This window comes from Harpia harpyja, chromosome Z, assembly GCF_026419915.1.
Source record: "Harpia harpyja isolate bHarHar1 chromosome Z, bHarHar1 primary haplotype, whole genome shotgun sequence".
In the NCBI taxonomy this organism is placed as follows: domain Eukaryota; kingdom Metazoa; phylum Chordata; class Aves; order Accipitriformes; family Accipitridae; genus Harpia; species Harpia harpyja.
This window is the reverse complement of record NC_068969.1, coordinates 81,664,483-81,682,190: the sequence shown is the minus strand read 5'-3', so window position 1 is coordinate 81,682,190 and position 17,708 is coordinate 81,664,483. Positions and strand designations below refer to the sequence as shown.

Genomic DNA, 17,708 nt, shown 5'->3' with positions numbered 1-17,708 from the left:
TTTCCTGTATGTTCCATGCAACAGACTGCCTTCAGTTCTTCAGCTGACCTTAGTAATATGGCAATGTATAATTTTCTTCCCCTGGACCCTTGCCTCTCTCGATGCACAGCATTGCTAAGAAACTGTAACATCATTGTTTTTAATAGAAAAAAAAATAGCTGAGGCTTAATGGTAGCATTTAAATGGCATACAGAGCCTTTTGAGTTCACACCTCGTTAAGGTGAACAGGAAGGGAAGGGGTGCACATCTTTGTTGTTACTTTTGCCTTGCAGCATTTTTAGCCAAGCTATGTGAACAGACCAGCAGCACATTAACTGACTTTGTAGCAGCTGTATTTTTGTAGCAGGCTTTTTTTTTTTTTTTTTTTTAAAGTTTATAAATTGCACAACATTGTGAAATGGAGCCAGGGCAGGCCCTTAGAGGACAATTATTTTGGTTTCCTATTTTTTGCAAACCAATCTACCAGATCCAAGCCTCCTTCCTGCTCCAGTTAGGGGGTCTCTTTCCACTGAACTTTGCATACCCCACTGTTTCTTAGATGGGTCCTATGGCATCCAAATTGACTTGGCAGAATATTTCTTGCTCTGGATGCAAGCATGCTTACCTGAGCTGACCAAACCCATATGTGAATGTGCACCTGAAGAGCTGCATGTGGCCGATACTCCTGTAACAGACTCTTAACTATGTTGCAATTACTTAGGTGATGGGATTGGTCCTAGGATAGGTTTGGTGCTAGGATTTCTGAGCATGTCTTCCAATGCTTTTAGCACTCATCAGCTTGAGAGCATGTTTCAAAATGGTCAGAGGAAGAACTTCTCTGTCCCTCCCAAGCTGGTGTGAAAAAGGGCTTTTAGCCTGCTAACCCAGCTTCTCACTTCCATTTTTGTCCTTTCCTGTTCCATCAGCCTGGACCAGGATCAACCGCTCATGAATGTGGCTTTAGTGTTCTTGTAGCAGGATGCAGGAGAGATTAGGGAAGGCAGCAAAGGTTATTTTCATGTGAACATCTCACTATTACACTGGGATCTTCAGGAAAAAATAACGGAGTGGAGCTTATTTCTGCTGATGAGTGCTGATGTGACAGTCTGGCAGACACCTATTGCACGCTGCAGTCACTATGGGCTCTATGTAGGCACACCAGCGTGACAGCTTGTGCAAAAGAAAACTATCCTCTCAGCATGTAGTCTTGGGACATTCAGCATTTCTGCATGAAAAAGATATACACGAGGCTTGACCACAAACTTTTCCTGCCCCCAACTCCAGGATCCGCCCATGAGGGCAGATGTTTTCGTCCAGAGTGGATGATTTTGCCACCTGGTGGCTTTTTCATCCAGACTTCAACAGGTCTGTGTCATTACGGTGTCAGCAAGACAGCTGAAGATCTTATGGTATATTTTTTTACATGATTGATGATCTTTTTCCTGTTGCTACTATGCTTAAAATAATAGCTAAAGTTTGAGGGAATGGGCTTCACAAACTGCTCTGCAACCAGTGTTAACACTGTGGCTCCTGCACATTGCCGATCACAGAGAAAACCTAGCTATCTCAGCGTGAAAGACAACACAGGCTTCCGTCACCCGCAGAGTAGGAAGCTGACCAGCATGATGCTGTCCCAGAGATGACGTTTACCAGTTTGAACAGCAGGGATCTTAGTCCCTCCCAAGAGTATGGATAGTGGCAAGACGTGTGTGTCATTTTAAGAAATGCCTCTTGCCGTGTTCGTGGTGGTATCACTGCAACCAGCAGAAGACTGTCAGCTGGAGAAGAATGGTGAAGTGTGAGCTCAGCAGGCTAAAGAAAAGACAGTCCTCCTTACCAAATCACTTCTGGATAAAAATGTGGCCAGTGTCATTTCTACTCTTGCCTTCTGCAGTATCCTGCACAATGTCTCCAAGGAAAAGGACCTCCAAGGCTCTCCACCAGTTTTCAAGGCACAGTAGACTGAGACAGGTGGCTAGAAAGTGTGCTCATCATCAGTGGGACAGGGCCCAGTAAGCAGGGAAAGAACTAAAGGAAAAGCACTCCCTGCACTCACCCTTGCATTGCTTGTAATGTGCAAGACAAAATGTCATGCTATGGAAATAAAATGGGACATGGCACACTCCTCCAGCACCCATGGATATGTTTTCCACTGCTTTTCTGACAACCAGGTAACTGAGTGTGTTAAAGTCTTCCTGACTTCTCCTCTCCTGAGCATTCACATACCTGGGAATACCTGTGAAGATTGTCTAATCAATTTATAATAAAATCTAAAAAAAATTAAAATTTAAAAAATGTGAATAATGTGTTATTTAAGCATTTTTTGAGCTATTACAGGCACTCCAACTGCTTATAATAACAATTTTTAAAGATGCAGATTTGCTATGCCAGTAAGTGCTGGTGGTACAGTCGCACTGGTGATTGAGAAGGATTTCTGAAGGCCACTATTCCCCTTTGACCACACACCAAAGCACTGTGTGGGAACAGAGTGAATGGGGAGCAGTACCCACTTCCAGTCCTGGAATAACTGAAAATCTTGTACTCTCTGGAGACTGCACTGGCTGTGCGAGAAGACAGCATGCAGGAGAGGGCACCAGTAAAATATTGGAGGTGGTTATCCTTTAGGAGTGTGAACCCTTGCCTTGGAAACCGTGGTAGTGACCAGCCACTTAGCTCCTTTCTCTCTTCTGCCTTGCTGTGTGCTCTTCCAGTCTTGGTCAGAGAGCTGTATCTCAGCTTTTCTAAAGACAAGTCACTTTACCTTCCTCCTTTTCCAATAGCTTGCTTTTTTTGTAGTCATTGCTCTTCCTCACTTCACTGGCTTAAATGTTCATCCAACTTCTGTCCACAGTTGATGTGTACTTCATGCATCTATGAACCCTTTTATTGTACTCTGTTGATTCTGGTTTGCTTATTGACCCAGCTTAAGAGGAAGAAAGTTCCTCCAGGAAAAATGAAGAGCAGGTAATTTGTCCTCTCTTTAAAGAAACAAAAGAATTGCTCCTTTATATTCTCTGACATGGCAAGACCACAGACCTCTTCCTTTATCCCTACATTTTGGCCCATATGCTATCTACTAGCAACCAGGTTCCCAGCTCATCGGTGCATTATGGGAGGGATTTCAGATTAGTTTCTTGACTGACTGGAAAGAGAAGTCAGAGAAAATGGCCTGAGGGGTCATTCCAGGATGTTAGTAAGGAGAGATTACTGGTAAGAAGACAAGTAACTTTCTCAGGTGTAAAAAACTCCACCTGTCACTGCATAAGCCAGTGAGTGAAAAGCATACCATGGTAGAGAGAGGGCTGGGAAGTTTGTTCTGGCCAAGAAGCCTACTGAGTGTTGATATTTTAAACTTTAAATGCTAAAGGCAAATAGTAGCATCCTGTGTAGGGAAGGAGGAGAATTTAAGCAGCCATTGACAGGAGACTAAGGTAGAGTTTTGCAGAGACTGTCAAATTTATTCTCTCCCTCTCTCCCAAGATGTGAGGTTGTGAATGGACAACCTCAAGGAAGCCAAATTCCTCAGCCTTGGGCGGAGATTTTACTACATGCAAGCATTGGTGATCTGCAGTCTGGACTTGGAGACAATGTTTTAGGAGTATCACTCTACACTGCTGTACTGGCGTGAATGTTACAGGGAGCACTGTCTGGAGAAACAAGAAGCTGTAGTGGCTAAACCAAAAGTCACAGTTTTCTTTAAAAAAAAAAAAAAACTTTACATCAAAAGCAGGTATTTGAGGCAGTCATAGGCACCCTTCAAGCTCACCATAGTCATGGCTGTACAGGTGCACAGCAAGGGGTGTTGTTGCCATATTTTGCCGCCGTTGCAGTTCTTCACTGGATTTATAATTGCACACCCTGAAATCACAGCAGGCTTTCTCATCTCCACCTCTGAACGTGCCTTACTGTCAGTGTTGATTTTCCATGCACCTACCAAAATTAAACTTTAAACCATGATCACATCGGGGGGTAGCCAAGCCGTTTGATCAGCCAGGTGTTGTCAAGAGCTAGTTAACCTCAGCAGCATGTCCAAGGTGAGACAAGCATGTAAAAATAGAATGAGCTGTATGACAGGAGAGTTACATGTGTATAAGACACAAGTGACCACAGGTAATTTGTGTTGCACAGAATTAAGCCATGAGAAGGAAGGAGTGGAACAGTACGGGCCCAGAGAGCTGCAGTACAGCACTGAGGGAATCCTGGCATGAGGGTTTTGGACTTTGGCAGCAGCCACTCCATATAGTGAGCCTCTCAGAGCCCATTTTAAAATTAAACCCATATCCTGCCTGTACCAGCAGCTGGACAAGCAATCATGGCTCTCAAGGACATGTAAATCCAGAGCAAAAAATTTTATTTGGAAGTATTTAAGCTAAAATGTAAGTCCTGCTTCATACTTTAAACATACAGTGAATTTTCTGAAAGGCTGGGTTCTGCGTTCAGAGGAAGACTTCCTGGCATGTTAATAGTTTTTACTAGACACAGGAAATTTGAGTTCCAAAGGTGACATTTTCAGAACGCTTTGAACATATGGAAAACAAGGTTATAATGGAACTTCTCTGTAGCTTAATCATACCCTGTAGTTCTTTGAATACCCTGAATATAGAGACACATGCACTCGAGTTAATAACATAAGACTATTAATCTTTCTGTTAACCAGCTGAACTGATTAATGAAGTAATATGTTTTGCAATACAATATGCATTAACACAAGCAAGTGACGGAGCAGGACAGCTCTCAGCTCTTGAGTAGAGGAAGTAGAGAAAGTCAGAGGAAGATGTGACTGCCAGCAGCAGGAGGTCAGTCTAGGCCAAGAGCAGCTCTGTCTGAATAGGATGAGCAAAGGCAAGCTTTGGTACAAGGGTGGTACTGATTGCTAAGGCAAAACAAAAGCAAAGAAAGTTCCACCTCTTTCTTTACCCTCCCAGCCCCAACCCCCATCATCTCTATCATTAGCCCTCCCTGTCTTCCTTCTGCTTCATACTGAGCCAGAGAAAGGAAAATATGTTGGAAGTAGGAGGAGCTGAAGCAGCAGGAAGGTGTGTAAAGGGCATGGGGAAAGGTCTATCAGACTTTACAGCATGTGAAGGAAAATAATACAAGAGCCGCTCCAAAGCCTGTAAGTAGAAATACTACCCATTTTTCGGTAAAGAATGTATTTTACAAAAATGCATATATTCATGCTTTCTGTATAGAGGTGGAAACGTAGGTTGGTAGATTAGAGGAAAAAACATAATCGAGCAGTGCTTTCCTGTTACAAAGTTATGTGGTGTTTTCTTCTGCACCAGTGAAAGGGGTTTCTTTTTTCCCTAATGGATTTGCTTTCCCTCCCTAAACCACATCCTCTCGTGTTTTCTGTGAAGTTTTGACAGATAAAGTTTTCTGGGAAAGCACAGGCTTCTTTGTTTCTGGGATGCGTTGTGCCTAAAAATCTCATGGCCTCAATTCAGGAATAGGATTTGTTTAAATGTCTTTTTTTTCATTACTACTCCGTTTTTAAGGCCGAACTGTAGTAGTGGAATGGACAACATCAGAATTCAGGCTCCACCTGCAACAGCAAAGCAGCAGCGCACCCTAACGCCTCTCCCTGGAGGCGGGGTGAAGACTAAGGCCAGGTCACGCCAGCAGGACCCACCATCATCCCTAAGGCAGCAGTGCCCGCACAGAGAGGTCTACCATACCCAAATTGCAGTCCAGACCACGGTGGTCCTAAGCCCATCCCCAGCAGCTGCCCCGGGGGCCTGGGGCAGGTTGCTGCCCCCATGGCATGGACCAGAGGGGTGGCCACCCCCTTTAGCCCCGGGGGGTGCCAGGGCCAGCAACCGCGGTGGGGAAGACCCCACGGCAGCCGGCACGGGGCCACATTGCCATGCTGCCTCCTCTCACCCCACACCTGCCACCCCACAGCGGGCAGGCAGAGGTGCCACGGCTGGAAAGGAAGCGACCACCAAATGGCATGGGGGGGCAGACACGTGGCACCCATGGGCTCCTCTCCTTCCCCTGCCGGGAGCACTCGCTCAGCATCTTATTTTTTTTTCTTTTTTTTCCTTCTTTTTTTTTCTGTTTGTTTTAATTTTATTGTAATTCCTACACTGTGGGAGGGAGGCGCAGCCAAAAATAATGTTGCCAAGCCAAGGGGATTGGCACACGCTGCCTGGAGTCTGCAGCAATAGCGGAGGCTTTCAGTACACCGAGCCCTGGCTGCAAGCTGCTCCTGGAGGGCTCGCAGCCTGGCCCCAGCGCGGGGGAACGCCAGCTGAGGGTGCAGCTAACGAGCCGCACCTCGCTGCCCCTGCGCCCACGTCGGTGGGGTGTCTCACCTCCATCTGTGTGCAGCTCCCTGGCCGCCCCCAGCTCGCTCCCTGCTCACCCCCGGGGCGATGGGCTGTGATGGCTGGCGATGCGATCCATCCCCTGGAAGTAACTCGGCAGTTACTAGAAATCTGTCATCAATAGAGCTGTGGTGGCCTGGTGGCAGCCGTGTGCGTGTGGGGGGAAGCCTCCGCTCCAAGTGTTACACGTGTGAAATGCCAAGCGTGGCGAGAGCTAGCCCAGGGAGGCATTACTGGGGATGGCTCCACAGCCCCGCTGCCACAAAAACCGCACAGTGCTGTTACTTCTTCAGACGTTTTCCACGATAAACCAGAAACGTGATTTCTCTCTCCTCATCCTTTCCCCAATCCAAAAATAATCCCCGTGGACAGCTCTCACCACCCCTAAACTAACAAGGACCTCGAAGCCTGGCAAGCCGATTCAACCCTTCCTCCTTGGGTGACAGGGGGATGGGGCAGGGCCACAAGCAGGAACCTCCAGCCCCCCCCCCCCCGCCCCCCCTTTTGTAGCAGCGCACGATAAAGCTGCCTCCCGCAACCGTGTGAGATGTAGCAGGGTCCCCAAAACAGCTCCTCTGAAGCCTGCAGCCTGCAGAGCCCTTCAGCGGGGGGATATCTCCCTCTGCCTAGCGCTCGGCGTGCAAAGCAAGCGCTAACTCCTGCAAGGCTTCAGCGCGGAGCTGCCGTCTGTTTGTTCCTGCCGATTGACTCCTTCTGTCTCCTTCTGCGTCTCAGCCCTTATTCCCTCAGCCCCTTTTACTGCTGTCTGACAGCCGCCGCCGATTATTTCGCTCTCCCGGGGGGTGAGGGTCCCTCCCTCCCATCCAGCCGCAGAGGGGCAGAGGCAGAGGGGCAGAGGCAGCCGGCGGGGCAGGGGCCGCCGGTCCCGGGGGGCGGCGGGAGGCACGGCGGGCGGGCGCTGCCGGCAGCATCTTTCCGCACTGCGTTTTGCGGCTTCTGACTGCTTCCAGTTGGCACCCTCGCTGCAGAGCAGTTTGGCTTGTCCCTCCTTGCGCTTTCAGAGGCTGCCTGCGCACTGGAAGTCACTTTCTCCGCTCGCCAGCTTCGTTTCCTAGCTCTACATCTGCTTCCTCCCCGCAACCCCAATCTCCCAAACAGACGACTCCAAAAATGGGTCGGTTTCTCCCCGTTTCACCCAGCGTATGCACATTTTCTTGACTCTTTCGTGGCTGTTATTGTTGTTGTTATTCTGAGCATAGTACAACCGGGTTTTGCTCTGTCCTAAGGAAGAGCAATACCTTCAGTCCGATACCAATTGCTTGCGCAGGATGAAGAAGAAAGCTGTTAACATGAATATATACTTAGGATACAGGAGACACATGTTGGCCATGTTGGCCATTTCCTCTCTGACAGCCCCGTGTTACTTTTACGGCGGACCGCAGCCCCGCTTACGAGTGTCCCGAAGGAGATACTCTTTCGAGGACAGTGACACAGAAGAGGCAGGGGCGCCGCTACCCCGCCCTTTGAAGAGCCGACTGCTGCTTTTTCTCTCCCTGAAGAAGAAGAGCCGACGGACACACAAACCACGGACAGAAAGGATATGGAAACGTTCAGCCCCTTAGGTTTCACCAGCTGCAAAAAAAAAAAAAAAAAAAAACCAAACCAAAACCCCCACCCTCCACTAGCGGCTTCAGCCGCGTTAGGAAAGTTTCCACTCGCAATAGCAGCTGCGAAGTTGGCTGATTTTTCGCTAAAATTCACGTATTTAAGCCTGAAATGATGAGCGCGCCGAACCTTCTCCCGCTGCCACCCTGCCGCCGAAAACAGCCCACCCAAACAAACAGTAAAGGGGCTCGGTCCGCCGCCACGAAACCCGAGCAGAGCCGGAGCATCGGCAGCAGCGGAGCGGTCCTTAGCTTTTGTCTCCGTGCGCTGCCTTCTTCCTTTCTCTCCTTCCAAACTTTCGGGCGCTCGCTCTGAGCTGTAATTATAGACCTGGAGCGCACGGCTGCATTTTTCCTTGTGCCTCCTTTGGCTTGGGCTTAAGTCACTGGCAGGGAAAATAAAAAGGAGGCAGGCAGGCGGGCAGACAAACAGGAGGACAGAAGGGGAAGAGAGCTGGAGGTCCCGCAGACGGGACCCGGAGGGAGGCAGGGGCAGGCGGCCGGGGGTGCGGGACCCCCATCTGCTCTGGGTGGACGAGAGAGAGGTAACGGGGGAAGGTCCAGCCCCGGCTCGCTGGGTGGGGAGAGGAAAGCCTCTTGCCTCCGGGGTAGGGGAAGGTCGGGACGGCCGCCCCATCCCGGGGGGAGTGTGGGGGGCTCAGAGGGGCCGAGCGGGGGAGAGCTTGTGTTTGTGTCTGGCGCGGGGGGGGGGACGACGCGGTGTTTGCGAGAACCTGTGCTGTCGGACCAGGTGAAAACAAAGTGCGTACGAGGGGGGACACCGGCTGCCGCCCGCCCCAGCCGGGGAGGCTGGAAAGCCGCAGCGGCGACCCGCCCGGCGGCGGCGGGCGGCAGCTGGGGGGCCGAGCACGAGCCAGGGCTCGGCGGAGAACCCCGGGGGTCGGCCGGGGAGGGGCCCGGGGGCGGCGGGACGGCGGCGCTGAGCGGGGATACTGGAGGGCTGCCGCGGCAGCCGCGGCGCTCGGGGCCGCCGGGGCAGGCCGGCAGCGAGCCCCGGGGCAGCGGGGCTCTCCGCGGCGGTGGGAGGCTGTGCGGGGTTGCCGGGGAAGAGCAGCGCTCCGCTGGGCTGCCGGGGGTTATTTTTCCTGCGACGTCTCTGTTGTGCGTTAAACAATCCAACCCGAAAACAAACCCCACGCGGCTCACGAGAATCGGGAAGTCACAGCGATCGGGAAACGCGTTTGTGGGAAAAGGGGAGAGCCTTCGCTGCCTGCAGAAAAAAGTGGCTGGGGGATTAAAAACGTGGATGTTCGCGGGTTTGCTGCTGTTGTTCTGCTGCCTGTTTTTATTTTCCCCTACGGTCTGCAAGTAAAGCAGCTCTCTTTTCCTGCAGCGTGGATGGTGAAAGTCTCTAACCAAGTATCTCAGTAACGTGGATGGGGTAATTGTCGTGTTGTTAAGCACTTCCTTATTGACGCGCACCACATTTAGCCCCTGGTCTCCGAAATGGACGTCAAAGCAGGTTCTGACATCTTTAGAAAGCCTGTCCTGCAGGTAAGCAAGAACCGTGAAGCTGTGGAAGGAGCTTGCTTTTGGGCTGAAAATGAGACTTTCAGGTTTGGCTTCGAGCGGCAGAACGGCTGGAGCAGCAGGATTACACTTGGCTCTGCAGTTTGGCATTATTATGACCTTGTTCAAAAGCATTCTGATGTGCCATGAGGAAGGTATAAAATTGGATTAAAGCTCCCAACAACCCATCAAATCCCGTTCAGAGCCCCGGCTCTGGACTCGGGCTTGTTCAAATCACTGACACTTCAGAACAAAACCCTTTCACCCTTCAACTCTCCGGGCAGGTTTTTCTGTTTGATTACATTAATAATTTAATTTCTATTTCCTACTGGCCCTTCCAAGTGGGCAAATCAACCCCCTTCCAACACGGGTGCGGGCTGTTATTTTTAGCTCGTTCGCTGGAACAAAATGTTCCAACACTCCCTGCTTTGAATCTTGTTGCGGTTTGACTACTCTTTGATATTTAAGACCGTCGGTTTTCCTTGTCAAACTACCTGTTAGAGGAAACAGCTCCCTTAGCTTGGCAAATCATTCTCAACAAAGTAGACGGGAGCATTTGCCTAAGTAAAGAAACGTTTCTAAAATGTTGCAGGGAAATACCTGAAATATTAAACTGATAGATCTACTGGAAGTGCTACCCTTATAATGACCCTAACGGTGTGCCCAGCTATCAAAATAAGTAAGAACTGATCAAAATATTGCCATGCCTTCTCCTCCCCTCGATAAATACATTTTGTCGGCACTTGCTGAACAGTTTTGGGGAGTTCCATATGCACTTCATAAACAGCACTAAAAATGCGGCTCCGATGCTAAGATCATTTAAATAGCCCCGCTCCCCCTACCCAGCTGTAGTTCTGCAGCTACTGTTTCGGTAACAGAGCACTTTGAAGTGCGTTTAAATACCGCCCCCCCGCCCGCCCCCCCCCCCGCATTGTCGGAGAGCTTCCAGCTGACACTAGTGCTGTGTCCATTTTAAAAACGTGTCTCTGTGTGCTTACTTAGCTACAAGCGGTCCAACATAAATGCAAATAGCCCTATGAAGGGACACGAGAAAGTAGGTAGGAAGGGAAAGGGAGAAATCCACTTCTGTCAAGTGATGCCTCCTAAAGAGTGAATTACACTAATTCAGACTTTAAAAACTAGCACCTTTGACATTACAATGCCATACGCTTTTATATGTATGCATAGATACAGTCTGAGGTGTAGAAATGATAACAAGAGTTTTAAACTTCGTGGCTGTAAATTTGGAAAGGTCTCATGCCACTTGCGCCTGGACACCCGCACACATTAGCAAAAGCACTGCACTGAATTAAGCGCCTGATCACTGCGATCTTCTTCACAGGGTTTTCTGTTACCGCCAAGAGTATCCTCATGTACGGTGCCCTCCGTGGCCAGGGGCCAGCGATGGAACGGAGTCAAATGAATAAAATAAGTGCAAACTAGTCTTCTTTGCACAGAGACGTCGAGATGCGTGTAAGGGGAGCGTCTAGAAAAGATGAAAATCCGAGTTTTCCAGCTCCAAATCATTACATTCTCAGCAACAGAACACGATCATTATGCACGAGAGAGGGGCAAAATCCTACTCGTATACTGATTATTGTTATGACAAGGAGCAGTAACGGCTTTTGTTATAAAAATACTGTTTGTTATGAAGAAACTCAGTGAGCAGCCACCCAGATAAACATTCCCTGCGTCTAACAAGCCTACCGTCTTCGTGATGTTTTGTGTGCTGCTAACCCCCCGTCTTTTTCAACCGTTGTCTTTTTCTTCCCCCCCCTTTTTTTTTGGCTTGTAATTATGCCATTGTTTCCCACTTACCCTAATTTCAGCACTAGCCCTCCGAAGTTGCACAGAGAAATAAAAGAAGGGCTGGGGGTGGGGTGGGGTGGGTTTTTTTGTTTGGTTTTGGGTTTGTTTTTTTTCCCTGTATATGCGCATCCATCAATTCAATACCTATTCCTACCGGGCAGTAACCTTTTCGTATGTTCCTACCGAGCCCACTCGAACATTAGAGTCTCTAGATTCCTCTGTATTCGCAGTGCGTCTTCGTTGCTTCTCCCCGGTTCTTGAAGAATAATAACAAGAAACACTCCTTGACAGGTGGGGAAAACTTACAAAGCCGGCGTGCAATACTGACATTGCTCCTCAAGTCAGGCGCTTCCTCTTCGTGTCGCCGGCTCCACCCGCGCAGAAGGGCTGGCGCGGACGGCGGGCTGCCACCCGCAGCAGCGCGGGGGTACCCAAAAAGGCGGCCGGCGGGACACGCCTCGCAAATGCGTCCCCAGCCTCGCGCGGCGGAGAGGACACCCCCCCCCCCCCCGAAGAGGCTAAAGACAAAGCGGGGAGCCCACGAACACGACGCGAGGCACAGTTTGGGGGTGCGGGGGGACGCGCCTCTTTTGTTCGCCGCGGGCGCGCGGGGGAAGCTCCCTTTCAACTTTGTTGCCGGATTACCGGGGCGGAGGCGGCCGGGTTGTGCCCCCCCCGCGACCACCTTTCCGCGCAGCCACGGCCTCCGCTGACAGACCTCCCGAGCACCTCCCGCCGACTCCGGCCGGCGGGATTTCCGCGGCTACCGCGGCCGGCCTGCCCCGCTGCCTCTGCACCTGCCCGGGCCATGCCCTTCGCCTCCCGCCCGCCGCTATCCCCGGCACCGCGGGCAGCGCAGCGCGGCCCGGCCCGGCCCGGCCCTCCGCGCCGGCGGCTCTCGGCAGAGCAGCGGCACAGCCTTCCCTGCCCCTTCACCCACCATTTCCCGGCTTTTACTCATTTATTCTGAAACGCAGACGGATTTAAAAACTCCGCTGACGAAGCCGGTGGAAGAGCGGCTGCGGTTTTCCAGCCGTGCCTCCGCCGCTGGCGGGCGGGGGTCCGCACGGCAGCCCTCCTCGCCCCCAGCCCAAACCCCAGCTGCCGCCTCCCCCCGCCCCGCGCCCCGCGGTGACCGCCGGCCCGTCCTCGGCCGGCATCGTTTTTCGCGCGCCCGAGGCTTTCATCTCTAACTCGGCCAGAGCCTCTCCCCGCCACCGGGCCGAGGAGAGCAGCGCTCCCGCCCTTGCGGCAGGCCGCCGCTTCCCCGGGGCCACCGCCGGCACCGCCGGCCGCCCGCTCGCGGAGCGGGGCTCGGCTGCTGGCTGTGGGGCTCGGCCCCAAGTCGGGCGGTGGCGCTGCCCTCCCCGCCGCGGGGCTCGGCCTCCGGGGTGTGGGGCCCGCCCCGCCTGTCTGCCCTCCTCGGTTGCGGCTCTGGCTCCGGCCTCCCGGGCGTGGGGCCCAGCTTGCCGCCGTCGCCCGCCCCGGCCGCGGCGCCTCCCCAGGGGAGCGTTGTGGCGGTTCCGGGGGCGAGGAGGGCCCTCCTTCTCCATCGCTGGGGGACAGGGCGCCCGTCTGCACCTCCAGCCTGCTCCGCGGGTGGGTCAGTGGTGACCACCAGCTGGCCACACTCCCACTGTCAGCGTCTCCCTGTGCCGTCCCTCAGATGCCGACGCCGGCCCGAGACACCCACCCTCTGCCCAAGAGCTTCTGCCGGGCACATCCACCTTCTCGTCACAGGGCGCTGCCAACATGGCTTCGTTTACTCGCACACAAACCCCTTGGAGGTGAAGGGGCTGCTGGCCTCACGTTACGGCAGGGAAGCAAAGGTAAAAGATACCGACTAAGTTTACGTGCCCTGCTTGAAATAATTGAAGTCTCGTTCTACTTCGGGTCTCCTAAGTACTGCACAATAATGCTTACGGACACAAGTCTGTATAAAGGCTCCAGAATTCACCTCAGTTCGTAATTTACTGAGGTGTGGTGAGCGCTTAAAACCGTTTACTGGTATCGCTGCGTGCTTCTCCTTCATTAAGCGAACTGCAAAGTAACATTCTGTGGAATCATCCTGGCAGGTTTACCAGCAAGTTTGATGCCTGAAGAGATGCTTACGGTCAGATTTTCCACAGAGCTGTCAGTTTCTCGCAGCCTAAGCTTGCGCCACGTGCTCCAGAATGCCATCTCATCATGAAGAGGTGTCATCGTTTAGGACGCTGAGGACTTTTTACTCCCCCGCCCTCGACTTCTTAACCAGCCCACATCTAACGTCAGTTGGCTGTTTGTAAGTCATCACTGGTACTGTCTACCTCAGCCAAGCAACCAAATCTTCAGAGGCAGCCAGGCTGCCAGTGTCATCCCATTTTATGAAATAGAGAAGCTAGCACCAGGATGCCATTACCTCCGCGAGAGGCAGAGCGTGCCACTCCTGATCTCCACTTTGCTTCAGGCAGATGAGGTTGGCAGAGCTGTGCAACCAACCAAAATAGAGAGCATCACCTCCTACCATAGTCATGAAATGAAATACAGTTCTCCGCTTACTACAGAATAGCCAAAATTTAGACTGAAGTCTAAACAAAGTCTTTGTTTTGATGTATGTATGAGCAAAGAAAGAGTCTTCTTCAAGAATAAGAGAAAAAGACACCCAATAAGGAAGGATGAAGAACCTAGATTTGTTCTGTCTTGAAAGGAAGGTTGAGGAGAGCCAGCTTCAAGCACAATTTTAATGGTGATGGGGAGCGGAGAGGGAGATGACATTTTTTTCCTTGCCATTTGGGTATGTCCATCCCTAACATTTCCAGACAGAGTAGCTGTCTGGGAATTTGTCCTGCACCTCTGGAAACTGAGGCACAAATGACGTGTTTGGAAATGACAGGTGGGCCAAAGGTGGCTCTTAGGATGCCTGCTGGTAGAGAAGCCGAATTAGATTTTTGGTGTAGTTTTTCAGAGCTGGTGCTACTTATGGCCACGGTGTGCCTGCCTTACATTTTCTAGGTTAATTTCTTTCCCCTTGTGACCCACGCATGAGTAATGGTGCCTCCAGTCCGCTGGTGACTGTTGAATACCTAAGAAGCAATATCAAGTGTGAATGAAGATCTCCCCCAGAGACTCCAGCAAGCCCAGTCGCTACATAGGCTGTCACCTCTTCAGAAGGACAAATTCCTCAGACCAGAGCGTGGCAGCAGGGAGGGCCATGAGAGGAGGAAGGTTTCGAAAGGGTTACTCAAGTCCTAGTCCTATGCACAAGGCTCCACCCAGTCTGGTAATGGGGGGATGTTCAGCACATATTTCTGGGCTTAACTCACAGTATCTTAACATTACCCCTGGGATGAAATATACCCTCTTTTATGAGCTCAGGAGTGGTAAAATAAGAACTTTGGTGAAGTATGCAGAGGTCATCCTAATTCATGAAAATGAAACGGGTTCCCTCCAAGAATGATTTACCGTGTTTTGTTACTGTATTTTTGGACTGACATTATTTTCTATACTTAATCTTTTATGGGGCTTTTATGATTTTGTTTAATGGGAGTTCATTTATAGGGAATGTTCTCCTGCTCCCTTCCCCGGTCAAGGCCCTAATATGCAAAGTCAAGTTTCGTTTTTATTTTTTGCTTTGCGGTTCACCTCTCAAAAAGCTTTTAGATTCTGGAGGAAAAGAACCTCTCCCACAATGGTAACCCAGGGACCAAAGGAAAGGAAAACAGCCATATAGCTTGCTTTTATGTTTAGGGGACTCCTTGTGAAGCCTCTTTAAAGCAAATCACATGGCAGCCCTGAAGAGCATGCTGATACTGTATCCTCACTTTGTTTGGGGGTTCTCAATTTCATTTCTTTAGATCCTTTTCACATCCACACCCAAGGACACTGACTTAAAAGTAAAACGATGTGATGGTGTAGCCTTCAAGACTGTTTATCTTTGAACAGTAAATCAGCTTCACTACCTCACTCTGCACCCGCAGCAGAACAGACCATGAGGCTACCTACATTCTTTCTCAAGTGGCCTGATCTGCTGCTGCTAATCAAATAAGTGAATCCCTCACGCCTGAAAGGGAGAGATGCAGAATTCATGGGGGACTCAGGGTGATGAGCTCCACCATGCCTTCATAAAAATTATACTGGTTGTATGATTGGCTTGTAAGTAAACTTTAAGAGCAAGAAGCCACAGCAAGTTCTATTGATGGTGAGCTGAATCTGCATTTGCCAGAGGCTTTCTTGCTGACCCCCAGAACAAAGAAGGTACCTTTGTTATTAAAAAATTCCCTGTATCATTCCTGGAAAGGCAGCCAGAATTAGGAGGTAACTGGTCCTTTATTCCTCAGGCAAGCTCTGCTGAACAGCTGATACTGAGCAGGAGGGGATCGTTCTAACATCTGTCTTTGTAGCAGAGTTGGAAGCTTCTGAGATGATTCCCCATAACTGCAGTTATAAAGAAAAATGAACAGGCTGATTTTAGGGCAAGCACGATTTAAAAAATGTTTTAATTATTTGACTGTGCAAGATTTTTCACTAAAAACCAGAGCCTATACTGTCAGGTATTTCTTTGTCATTTCATGCCATCTGTTAGGTATATAAGTATTAAGAGTGCTACTCTTTTTTTAGTAAAAAGGTATAAAAATTGATGCACTGCCCTTCTTTTCGTTAAGGGAAGGAAGTAAGCAATGAATATAGACCAACGGTATATTCGTGGCAGTTTGCTGTTATTTTGTACAATTCCATAAGTGTACATAAAATGGAAAGTAGGGGCCAATAAAAGCAATTTTCTGAGTCCTATTAGCTGCCAAGTGGAATCACAATATACGGTTAGCTGGGAATCTGCAAGATTTCACACCTAATTCTACTGGACTTAAATTTTAATTTGCCATCAGAACAAAACCTCTAATTGCGAGCAGAAGCAGCTTATTACATCTTTTATGCGACTCTGACTCACACATTGACCAAACTGTAAGGAAAGAATTTTCCCTTGCATACAGATGATGATCCTGCTTGGATGTTCAGTACCTAAGAATTCTTCATGATTTACTAATAAGAAACAGAGAATGAGAGGAAATTATCTTCATCTGTTTCTCTCACCCATAAAGACCAAAATAGACAAAGTGTTAGAGCAGTTGCATACCCTTGCACCTTCTTCAGTTAACTCCTCTTGCACAGTCCTCAACAAGCAAGCTGTTAAAGAAATGTGTGGGGAGAGGAACTTTTGTATCTCAGGTGTCGGTGAAAGTCTTGTAGTAAATACGAGGCGGGGGGGGGAACATAGAAAAACAGTAGAATTAGAAGAGTAAAGGGGAAAAAAGAGGAAAAGGGGGCCTACTGAGACTTCTCTCTCCAGACACTCATGATCAAAGCTCACCACTGCCATTAGGCAATCAATCTGCAGTTGCATACATAAAACTCTAGCAGTGTATAGTCTCCACTGCTTTCAACAGAGGTTTTAGACATCTGAAACTGGGCACTCTCCCAAAATTTAGATCCAGTTGCACTGTACATTCCAGAAAAGACAGCACCAAATCAGAGGCCCTCTTTTACCCATGTTATTTTCAAGCTGCAGTGTATGAAAAGTTATGCTTCACACCCCACCCCCCTGCCCTCCCCACCCCCCTTTAACCTCTTGGGTTGGCTATGTTTGTGTCCTCCAGCCTCATCAAATGGCGCACACTGTTAGTAGGCAATTACTGCCTAAATGTATTGTTGTTTTAGGAGAGATTACTGAAAATGTGTGCCTGTGCTTCCTGACTAACTCCTTCCAGGATCATTCAATCACCTACAGACTTCTTTATTTTGTAAATAGAAATCTACATTGGCATAACATTTTGTAAACATAATGCAACTTTTTATCGTAAGGTGAGTGACCCTGAATCTCCTGATTTGTCTCGCTTTTCAACTTTTAAACCTCCATGTTTTTTGTGCTGGGACATTCTCCTGCTCTTGATTCAAAACTGGTCCTAGCAGCCAGCCAAAGTTTTAGCAGCTTCCTATTCTCGCTCACTCCACAGTCAAATGTTTTTCAGGCAGCTGCACTGGATTTCCGTGCAGGGAGATGAATTCAAAGGAATTCTGCAGTCACAATCAAAGCACAGAGGGCGGCATATAATCTTAACCTATTTACCTCTACCTCTAGATGCTTCTCTCTTCCTCTGATTAAACACCTCTTTAGAGATAACTTAATCTCAGTGTATCTGAAGAATACAAGGGCTGTCCTACATTTACTAGATTTTACAATTCCAGAACACTGAATTTTTTAATATTCTATCTATCTTTCATTCCATTATCAGAAAAAAAGTGCAGTAGCTATAGATACACAGGACATTTGCTGAACTCTTCCAGATCCACATAAATGCCCTGTGGAATGTGCATCCTCCCGTGAAGTTCTGCAGGAGGGATCCTTCTACATGAAAAAGTCAGAGACCAAACACCACTTAATAGGATACACATAGAAGTGTGG

The 17,708-nt window shown here is 49.5% G+C and overlaps 1 protein-coding gene and 1 long non-coding RNA gene across 8 annotated transcripts in view; one reads left to right on the top strand and one right to left on the bottom strand.

Moving 5' to 3' along the window:
• Nucleotides 1-17,708, bottom strand: part of NFIB (nuclear factor I B) — a 279,147-nt gene that overhangs the window by 188,593 nt on the left and 72,846 nt on the right. The window lies entirely within an intron of this gene.
• On the top strand, nt 8,052-11,164 carry LOC128136339 (uncharacterized). Its single transcript, XR_008233332.1, has 3 exons — nt 8,052-8,478; nt 9,288-9,448; nt 10,806-11,164. It is a non-coding gene; the product is annotated as an uncharacterized LOC128136339 (long non-coding RNA).